Below are 6,980 nucleotides of genomic sequence, written 5' to 3'. Positions count from 1 at the left end.
CCACGTGTTAGACGTGTGTTTGATTAGACGTGAACATCCACTTGCTCATGACATAAAAACGTCTAACGTCTATTAGACGTGTCCGTCTAATCGCGTAGGTATAACACCTCAACATATAGTGTGACTGATATTGAATTTGATCCTATTCATGAAGAAGTTGCTTTAAAAAGTGAAAGAGTTTATGTTCCACCGAATGTTAGCTGGCTTAAGAATAAGCTAGAAAAAGCTAATAAGTCTGGTAATTTAAAACCTGACTCTAAGTCAAGGAGTTTTAAAAGAAAACCTTCTTCAAAAGTTAAAGGATCAGTGGCTAGCAGAAAGCCGTCTGCTAAATCAAAAACATACGCATTAATCACGGCACAAAATGGGAAATCCATTAGAATAACTCAAATATGGATTCCTAAGGGACTAATTGATCGAGGACCTAATTGAGTATGGGTACCAAAATGTGTAAATAGTTTATTTTGTAGGTGATGCAGGAGGATCGCAGGAAGGAAGCTAGAAGAGTACTCCTCTAAGTACACAACTGGGAAGATCAACAATGGCATTTGCCATTTTGGAAGAATAAATGTTTTTATTTGTTAAAAATGTTTTTGGTCTTTGGACCACAAAAATTGTTTATTAAATTCTAATGTCCATATCCATAATGAGAGGGAAAAATTACTTTGGAAGTAAAGATACTCTTTAGACGAATATCCTTAATCGGTCTAATTAGACAAGGGTGTCTAAAAGAAACAGTGTGTACTTAGACGTATTTTTGCTCATAGTTTTTCATTTGGTTTTGACTTTTTGTATGACAGGTTAGGGTCATTGCTATCAAATCCCAATCCGGATCTAGATCCAGCATGTTTCAACAAGTTGATCTAATATTTGACAGCATCACCAGACCTTGTCCATGCACAGACAACATAGTTAAGCCTTTTGTTTTCAGATGAAAGAGTTTGAATATGTTCCTTGAGTATCTCATTCTCATATGAGATCTCTTCAATCTTCTTTTCAAAATCATTTGACTCTTCCCCTTTAGACAGATTTGGTTTATTTAAATCTGATGAAGATTTAGTTTCATTTAGAGATTCTGCTAGCTTTCTGTACTCGATGACCATGTCATCTAGTGCCGCTACCAGTTGTTCCCTTGAAAACCTTTCGGAAGAGAAATCAAATACCTCAGTCTCCTGAGTTCCTTCTTTATCTTCTCTGGCCATGAAGCAAGCCACGTCTTCTTCATCACTTTCACTAGATTAAAAGTAAGAGCCACGGCTGCTTCCTCTATTCTTTCCATCACCAGCCATAAGAGTCTTCAGCTCTTTTCCATCATTCTTGGCATCTTCACGCTTTGGCTTCCGGCATTCCGATGCATAATGACCTTTAATACCACAGTTAAACAAGTAACATTAGCTTTAGATTTTCTATTATCATTAGAATTTGAAGAGTTTGAGTTAGAGTTGCTCTTCTTCATGAAGTCGCCAAACTTCTTCACAAAGAGAGACATGGCATCGCTGCTCAGCTGTTGAGCTATCATCTTCACGTCCGAAGCGGTTGGTGGCTCTTCAGCAGTCACCAGCGCCTTGTCAATGATAACGGACGTGGGTTGATCTTCTTCCATCCTACAGTTCAGCTCGAACTCATAGGCCTTGAGGTCAGCGAAGAGATCAAAGAGAGATCTTGTTAAGATCTTTAGATTCTCTCATCACCATAGTCTTTATGTCCCATTCTCTTGGAAGAGCACGCATGACCTTGATAGCAAGATCCCAATTGCTATAGGTCTTGCCTAGGATGGACAGAGAGGAGACGATCTTGTTGAATCTGGTGTCGAAATCGTTCATTGTTTCACCAAGACGCATTTTGAAGCTGTCGAACTGTTGAGTAGCAACCATGATCTTATTTTCCTTGGTTTGCTCGTTGCCCTCGCACAGTTGAGTAAGTCTGTCCCAGACCTCTTTGGCAGTGTCACATTCGATGATGTAGTTGAACATACTGTCATCGAGAGATCTGTACAGAACATCAAGAGCCATGTTGTTGAGGTTGTTCTGCCTCTTTTCATCAGTGGTCCAGTCAACCTTCTCCTTATCAATCTTGATATGACCTTCTGTGACAATGCTCCACATGTCATCATGAAGAGAAGAGAGATGAGCACGGACTCTTTTCACGAGAGAAGGTTGGAATGGCTGTAGCACTGACATCTTTGGATATGGTCGACATATTTCAGGAAAGGCTTGAGAATAGAAACAAGGCTCTAATACCAATAGATAGGATAGGCTTGATCGATAGAGACGGGGGTCTGACTAAAGATGAAGGCTTATGAAAAACGGTTTGAAAGAAATCATGTTAGAGATTTAATTCGCTTTCTATTCTACGCAAACTTGTGTAAACACTTGAAATAGATTCAATGCGGAATTATTTACTTGGGTTTGAAGCACAAGATGAAATATGAAAAGATGACAGAAATGAAGAACACAACAGTTTGTTTATGGATGTTCAGAGAAACTCTCCTACGTCACCCCTTCTTCCAACTACCTGAAGGATTCACTATAATATGATTCGAATCAAATACAGTTTACACACACACTTAGCTCACTATTGAACAAAACACTTTCTGTTCAATTATAAGATGAAGAATATCACTCAGCTAAAGGTGTTGTGATTCTAGCTCTCTCTTGATTCACACACAGTACAATCAGAAAGAAACTTCATAGTATGAGTTCAGTAAGCAAGATGATTGAGTAGTTTCTCTCTCTGTAAAATCAGATTGCTTGTTCGTTTGACAAAATTCGTAAGGCAAAAACTGGGCTTATTGTCCGTTGTCCTTGAGATTTGTTAAATACTGAGCAGGAGCTAACAGTCGAATTTTTAGAATGATATGTGACACTCTTCCATTGGAAAGCCTCCATTGTACACAGAAGGTTCTGAGCACAAGGATCTTGGCCGTACATCACTAGAAGTGCGCCGAATATTCCATCAGGGATGTACCTGCAAAACAAGTAATGTGAGGAAAATTCTCTTACGTGGCATTCCTTGATTGGATGCATATAGCTGTTGTACTAATCTTACTAGAAAGTGGAGCAGGAGTAGGGTACAGCTATAGCACGTGGGTAGGTGAAATGCTAGATTCAAGCGTACTGCTTAAACTGAGCATTAGACGTATTTCATTTAGACGGATTGTAAAAATCAATCTAATGAAATAAAACATCTCCTTCTAATAGAAAACGTCTATTAGACCGCCTGGTCTAATAGAATTAGACTCGCGTCTAATTATCCAATAACCATTAGACTGCACGTCTAACTCCACTGAGTTAGACTACACGTCTAACTCCACTGGGTTAGACTGCATGTCTAATTCCAATTCTACCTCATATTTGTCTGAAAGAGTTAGACGCACGTCTAACTTTCACTAATTAGACTACACGTCTAATTATCCAATAACCATTAGACTGCACGTCTAACTCCACTGAGTTAGACTGCACGTCTAATTCCGGTTCTACCTCAGACTTGTCTAAAGAAGTTAGACGCACGTCTAACTTTCACTAATTAAACTACACGTCTAATTATCCAATAACCATTAGACTGCACGTCTAACTCCATTGAGTTAGACTGCACGTCTAATTCCGATTCTACCTCAGACTTGTCTGAAGGAGTTAGACGCACATCTAACTTTCACTAATTAGACTGCACGTCTAATTATCCAATAACCATTAGACTGCATGTCTAACTCCACTGAGTTAGACTACACGTCTAATTCCGGTTCTACCTCAGACTTGTCTGAAGGAGTTAGACGCACGTCTAACTTTCACTTTCTATTAGACTGCACATCTAACTCCACTGAGTTAGACTGCACGTCTAATTCCGCATAAATTATACTACACGTCTAACTCCGATGAGTTAGACTGTACGTCTAATTCCGAATATCAATTAGACTATCCGTCTAATTACAAGTCTATTAGACTACACGTCTAACTCCGGTGAGTTAGACTGTACGTCTAATTCCGTATTCATTAGACTACACGTCTAACTCCGATGAGTTAGACTGTACGTCTAATTCTGTGCATTCATTAGACTACACGTCTAACTCCGATGAGTTAGACTGTACGTCTAATTCTATGCATTGAATGCCAAAAATCGGTCTAATGACCTTCATTAGATCCAGGTCTTATGAAATATTGTTTCAATACACCTGTATCAAAACTCATAAGTTATTTCATCATCAAAATCTCAGTGGTTAAATTATTTCAACACTTAGTTCAAATAATTTGACCCAACAAAATTTATAAATAATATAAATAGCAATGGTATTAGAGTATTTCCAGTATATATATACTTTAAAATTGAAATCAATAATTTTAAGTGGTCTAGGGGCTAAAATATTCACATTTTATGTTTGAGACTAGGTCGATTGAGATTAGTAATTGGTTTACCGATGAATAAGTGGCCAATAACATTTAAATTGGTGGTTAGTTTGCCAAGGGACAAGAGATCGATTATGGTCGATGGTTGGTTTGTCGAGAAATAAAATAGGCATGTGAAAGTGTGATTGAGATTGGTGGTTGGTTTGCTGAGAGATAAGAGACATGTGAGACCAGTAACATTGAAATTGGTGGTTAGATTGCCGAGGAATAAGAGGTTGATTCAGGTCGGTGGTTGGTTGTCCAAGAAATAAAAGTGTGATTGAGATTGATGGTTGGTGATTGGTTTGTCGAGTGATAAGAGACATGTGAAAGTATGATGTCATGAGATAGAAAGGTTCATTGGGATTGGTGGTTGGTTTGACGAGAGATAAGAGGCATGTGAAATTAATGAGGTCATGAGATTAGAGTTCAGTTATGATTAGAAGTATGTAAAAGTATAAGGTCACGATAGTAGAGTTCGAAGGGATTAGTGGTTGACTTGCTTAGGGGATAAGAGACATGTAAGATTGAGATTGGTGGTTGGTTTGATAAAGGATAAGAGACCGGTAACAAAGGATCATAAGATCATGAGATTAAAGGTCGATTGTGATTGGTAGTTAAAAATATTTGTGAATGAGGTGTTGATTTGACCGAAGTGTAAGGTCACAATATTGTAGATCGATTGAGATTGGTAATTGATTTACCGAAGGATAAGAGGAGTTTGAAAGTGTGAGGTCACGAGATGGAGAGGTCAATTGAGATTTTAGTGGTTTGTTTGGCGATGGATAATAGACGTATGAAAGTGTGTGAGGTCACAATATTAGTAATGAGAGTTGTTCATTAAGAAAAAAATGTTGGTTAAATGTGTGATTGAGATGATTGATTGATCGAAGTGTAACTGTGAGTTCACCAGATTAGAGATCAATATGATTGGTGGTTGGTTTGCTGAAGTGAGGTTAAAGAGATCACAGTAATAATATGAGATGGTTGATATTAGAGTTCGAAGGGATTAGTGGTTGGCTTGCTTAGGGGATAAGAGACATGTAAGATTGAGATTAGTGGTTGGTTTGATGAAGGATAAGAGACCGGTAACAAAGGATCATAAGATCATGAGATTAAAGGTCGATTGTGATTGGTAGTTAAAAATATTTATGAATGAGGTGTTGATTTGACCGAAGTGTGAGGTCACAATATTGTAGATCGATTGAGATTGGTAATTGATTTACCGAAGGATAAGAGGAGTTTGAAAGTGTGAGGTCACGAGATGGAGAGGTCAATTGAGATTTTAGTGGTTTGTTTGGCGATGGATAATAGACATGTGAAAGTGTGAGGTCACAATATTAGTAATGAGAGTTGTTCATTAAGAAAAAAATGCTGGTTAAATGTGTGATTGAGATGGTTGATTGATCGAAGTGTAATTGTTAGTTCACTAGATTAGAGACCAATATGATTGGTGGTTGGTTTGCTGAAGTGAGGTTAGCTCTTATTGAGAGTTGAACTCAAGACCTCCCGCTTACTAAACGGGTGCTCTAACCAACTGAGCTATAAGAGCTTATATATAAAAGTATTGAACTTATAATTTATAATTTGTAAGTGCAAGACTCTAACCAATTATCTCACTTCGGTCAACCAATAATCTCATTTTTATATTTGTAACCATCACATACTTTCCAATCGACCTCTCAATACCAATCTCGTGACCTCATTTCGAACATTTTACACCAACCAACAATATTATTCACATATTTAACCATCACATGTCCCTAATTAGAACGAACTTTTTGGTATTTTTCATTTCTTTAATTAGATGGAGTCTCGCCCAATAAAGAGAGTTGTAGATTCATAGAACAGAACATGAGACCTTAACTTTAAATTAGCGATAATAATGAACTTCAAATTTGTCCCTAAATAATGAATATATATATATATATATATATATATATATATATGAGATCTTTCTTTTGTCCCTTCTAGACGATCGGAAAAGAAAGAAATGGTTAATATATTCAAGATAATTACGTATTTATAAAATACCGTCTCAATTCATCGTATTTCATCATATCCAGGATGTGATATGGTTCCGAAGGATGAACCGGATATGGACAGTTCCAATAAGATTTCATTCTTGAACAAATGTCAATTTTTTGATTTATTTCATCTATTCCATGTCTGGAACAGGGGAGGATACACGTTACACCACGATTTTGAATCAGAAGAGAGATTTCAAGAAATGGCAAATCTTTTCATTCTATCAATAACCGAGCCGGATCTGGTGTATCATAAGGGATTTGCCTTTTCTATTGATTCCTACGAATTGGATAAAAAATAATTCTTGAATGAGGTATTCAACTCCAAGGATGAATCGAAAAAGAAATCTTTATTGGCTCTACCTCCTATTTTTTATGAAGAGAATGATTTTTTTTTATCGAAGTATCAGAAAAAAATGGATCCAGATCTCCTGCAGGAATGATTTGGAAGATCCAAAACCAAAAAGAGTGGTATTTGCTAGGAACAACATAATGGAGGCAGTCAATCAATATAGATTTATCCGAAATCTGGTTTAAATCCAATATAACACCTATGAGCACATAAGAAATGTAT

General features: G+C 37.1%; 1 non-coding gene across 1 annotated transcript; it reads right to left on the bottom strand.

Moving 5' to 3' along the window:
* Positions 1-5,857: 5,857 nt before the first annotated feature.
* On the bottom strand, positions 5,858-5,931 carry TRNAT-AGU. Its single transcript has one exon. It is a non-coding gene; the product is annotated as a tRNA-Thr (tRNA).
* Between the last annotated feature and the right edge of the window lie 1,049 nt (positions 5,932-6,980).

This window comes from Impatiens glandulifera, chromosome 1, assembly GCF_907164915.1.
Source record: "Impatiens glandulifera chromosome 1, dImpGla2.1, whole genome shotgun sequence".
NCBI classification, from domain to species: domain Eukaryota; kingdom Viridiplantae; phylum Streptophyta; class Magnoliopsida; order Ericales; family Balsaminaceae; genus Impatiens; species Impatiens glandulifera.
Note: the sequence above shows the minus strand (reverse complement) of the source record. Positions and strands in the feature narration are given on the sequence as shown.